Genomic DNA, 4,548 nt, shown 5'->3' on the forward strand with positions numbered 1-4,548 from the left:
GGAAAAAAAAAAAATTTTTTTTTTTTTTTTTTTTTTTTTTTTTTTTTTTTTTTTTTTTTGTGACGGAGTCTCGCTCTGTCACCCAGGCTGGAGCACACTGGCACAATCTCGGCTCACTGCAACCTCACCTCCCAAGTTCAAGCGATTCTCCTGCCTCAGCCTCCTGAGTAGCTGGGACTACAGGCGCCCGCCACCATGCCCGGCTAATTTTTGTAGTTTTAGTAGAGACGGGGGTTTCACTATGTTGGCCAGGCTGGTCTCGAACTCCTGACCTCGTGATCCACCCGCCTCGGCCTCCCAAAGCGCTGGGATTACAGGCGTGAGTCACTGCGCCTGGCCTGAAACAAACTTCTTTCTAATTCAAGCTGTTGTTATTTTGGGGTTTTCTATTATATACAATTATTTAGCTTGTGAATTTACCCAAATGCTACTTTCAGCCTTTGACATCTAAGCCCATAGATCAAATCTACTTTTGGGGGCCCAAGCTCACACTTGGTATAAATGGATTTTTAACTGTACACGGAGGAACAGATATCTGAGATAGTCAATTACTCAGCATGAAGATATTTGGTTAACTAAAAAAACAATCTGAGAGTAAACTCAATTTGTTTTCGCCATGTCAATACAGAAATAGGTTGTTCAGGAAATTCACTGAAGTTTTTGATTTCTCAATCTTCTCATTCTATAATGAAGATAATATTGACCTACCTCATGAGCAAAGACAGAGGATTAACTAATTAACAATTGTCAATCACCATGAAAATATAAATTTTAAGAAGTAATAAGACTTTTCATTAAACTATTAATGGCTGTGCTAGTAATTTCTTCCTTCACTGGAGAAAATTTACATTTGATAAGCACCAAAGGCTCATAGTATAGTAAGAATAAAACTTAAATGAAAATTACATCTGAAGACACTTCATGACATTTTAACAAAAGCGTTAAGGCAAAAGATGCTACTATCAAGTACAGTCTCTTGGAGACAGGCTCAACATATTTCTGTTGAATTAAGAGGCTGGATGTGGTAGTTTATACATTCTTGTATTCTGCATATTCTGAAACTGCCATAACCTAACTCACTTCTCAACAGTTGTTCATAAACTCTGCCCTACTTGATCCTCTTCAAGCTGCTCATCGGACAACCTAATGTGAAACAGATTTTTATTATTTCCAGGTTACTAACTGACTTTACATTCATTTGTGTGTGTGTGTGTGTGTGCACGCAAACCTACAGCACTTTTTACACACACAGTGCCCCCAGAGAACTCTTCAATATTCTGAGTGTGCAAATGCTGTGACAGAATTCTACTGCTTATGAAATTATTTTCTGAGGCGATATCAGAATTTGAATTCGGGATCTTTTTACCCATCTACAATTTTCTACCCTGAACGCCTGCCTTTCCCTTCCATCTCCCACCTTCCTTTTAATTTCCTAAGGAGGATTACTCTGAGCAGAGCTCACCTTCAGCCTCTTCCACAAGACCTCTCCTATCAGCTCCTGTGAACACTTGTCACTCCCTTCTTTGAAGAGTCACAGAATTTACCACTCATATTAGCAATTCTGGCATATAATGATATACTGCCATATGCAACATACATTTTCAGGTACACCTGTCATTGTCAAATACTGCACATGTGTTTACACTTGCCTCAAGTGCACAGTAAGATTGTAGGCAATAGGTTTCATGACTCATATTTCTTTTGTGCCCTCATAATGCTCAGCCAAAGATGTGAATATAGCAAAATACACTAACACATATATTATAAGTATGTTTCTTTAATATGTTTGGTGCACTGCAAAAACAGGCAGCTATCTTTGTGGTCATTTGTTGCACAAATGCACTTCTTTAGGCACTATTTTCCTAGAAAGCAAAAGTACAAATCTCCCATATTTAAATGAACTCACTTAGACCAGATGATTTCCAAACTACTGATCACCTGAACATCTATTACAGCTAGATGAACTCCATGATGTTTACGCTTGCCTACTAAAAATGAGGTGTAAATATTTTCATTGTACTAAACCAAGATTAATATATTTTCTAAATTTTGTGCTAATTTATAAAACTAGAGAAATCTTTTAAAACCATTCTAAAAGTTGCATAGATAATTCTGTGTTACTAAATAAATAAGCTACAAGTATGAAATGTTTTAGTGATATCCATTGCATGACTATCTTCTTATATATGCCAGGCTAAAAACTGATGACAGGTCCTAATTTTTAATATTTTGTATAGAACTAACTTAGAATAAAATGTTAATTTTATTCACTGGGTTTGGGAAACCGGGTCTCTCTTCTTTATTCCTAAAACATTCTTTATTTAAAGAATGTTAAACATCAAGACCTTCCTAAAACGATAATGAATGCAATTAAACTAATTTTCATTTCCTCCATTTGGCCAGTTACCCTTAGCAGCAATAACACATTAATTCTTTTGAATTTTAGAAGAAGAATTTTAGGATGGAATGGCAAATAATAACTCATACTAATTCTTTCAAAATAGCTCAGGATTCTGGAAGACATTCAAATCTGGAATCTGATTCATGTGAGTTACTCTTTTTTTTTTTTTTTTTGAGATGGAGTCTAACTCTGTCACCCGGGCTGGAGTGCAGTGGTACAAGCTCCGCCTCCCGGGTTCCTGCCATTCTCCTGCCTCAGTCTCCCAAGTAGCTGGGACTACAGGCGCCCACCACCACGCCCGGCTAATTTTTTGTATTTTTAGTAGAGACAGAGTTTCATCGTGTTAGCCAGGATGGTCTCAATCTCCTGACCTCGTGATCCGCCCACCTCGGCCTCCCAAAGTGCTGGGATTACAGGCGTGAGACACCGTGCCTGGCCCATGTGAGTTCCTCTTAAAGGAAACACTATCTTCTTTAGTAATACCAACAATACTAACACTAACTATATATAATGTTTATCACATCCCTTCCCTGTGTGCCACGCACCTTGCCATGATGACACATCTACCAGCTCACTTATTTGTCACAACCATAAAAGGCAGGCAATGTTATCACCTTTACAGGTAAGGAAACTTTCAATTAAACATTTAAGTAATCTGTCTAAGGACAACCAGCTTTGGGAGAACTGAGATTTGCAATTTAGTCAGCCATTTGCCAGAACCCACCCCTCTATCCATTACACTGACATTTCTACCAGTCCCATTAACCACACAACACTTTTTACTCATTTTAACATGTTGAAGTTTTGTTAATTCATTTCTCCTTTAGAAGACTGGTAAGAATTAATTACTACTGAATGATTACATTGATTTTTTTAAGCTAATGGAAATTTTAATGAAAATAATACGAAGGGAGATGATGGGAAACTGCAAGTCTGAAAATCAGATACAAAAGCACCCTGTTAAGATTCACGAGATGGCCACAGATTCTAAGTGATGAACAGTAAAATTAAATTTGTCTGTTAATTTCTTTTTTGGGGGAGAAAGGTGGGCATAATCAATAATTCCTTAGTAATAAGATCTCCCATGGAGATGGACCTTAGTATATTTTTTCAAAAAGGAAAGAAAACCCTACATGCTCTAATCCTGTGAGACTAAAGCACCCTTCTTAGCTTGTATTTGCTGGATTTCAATAAGGTATTAAACCTTGTATGTCAAAATGCCTCATACTGAAAGACAAGAACACTAGCCAGCCTTAATGCTTTATACATTCTGCTTTTACAGACAAGATTTGTAGGATATCATTTCCACTTGCTGTAACAATCCCACCTACAAGAGGCCTTATAAGTAGTAATCAATCTGAGAAGAAGAGATCCTTCTTTATTAAAAGAAAAGAAAAAAAAAAAGCTGAATCAGAAACAGTGTTACAAAAGTTGGAGTACGGCTGGAGAGAAACTTAGACAACTCATAAAGGGAAAACTGAACCACAATTCTAGAAAAAAAAAAAAAGTATGTAAGTGGCCTGATGTCTACCTTTGGGTTCTGGCCTAAGTACACAACTGGTGCTTTAAACAATTCCACCCAGAAAAGTACCTCAGATTTAACATAAGCAAAAAGGGAACCCACCATTCTAACTTCCAATCTTGCTTCTTTATTTTTCCTAGTATCGAGTGATGGCCACCCAATACAGCTGAGGAATTCAGAGACACAACTAATCAATTGCTACATCTGGATGATTTTAACTCCGAGATATTTATTGAATTTGGTCACCCTCTCCACCCTATGACCACTGCATTGGTTTTGATCCCATCTTCTCTTACTAGTGCAACTGCAAGAGCTTCCTATCTCAAATCCTCTCCCTACAATGCTCCTTCTCCAATCTAACTCTGCAAAATATAATCTAATCTGAATATGTGTTCACTACCCTGCATAAAATCTTTGATGGTTACCCATTGCCTAAAACATTCTAAAATTAGGTATAAGAAATTGTAAGCGGGAGGCTGAGGCAGGAGAATGGCGTGAACCCGGGAGGCGGAGCTTGCCATGAGCTGAGATCCGGCCACTGCACTCCAGCCTGGGCGACAGAGCGAGACTCCGTCTCAAAATAAATAAATAAATAAATAAATAAATAAATAAATAAATAAATAAA

At 37.5% G+C, this 4,548-nt stretch overlaps 1 protein-coding gene across 2 annotated transcripts in view; it reads right to left on the bottom strand.

Annotated features, from left to right (window-relative positions):
- The window catches only part of ZNF521 (zinc finger protein 521), a 294,200-nt gene that overhangs the window by 246,256 nt on the left and 43,396 nt on the right, over positions 1 to 4,548 (bottom strand). The window lies entirely within an intron of this gene.

Source organism: Rhinopithecus bieti, unplaced genomic scaffold, assembly GCF_001698545.2.
Source record: "Rhinopithecus bieti isolate Rb0 unplaced genomic scaffold, ASM169854v2 scaffold_13577, whole genome shotgun sequence".
In the NCBI taxonomy this organism is placed as follows: Eukaryota; Metazoa; Chordata; class Mammalia; order Primates; family Cercopithecidae; genus Rhinopithecus; species Rhinopithecus bieti.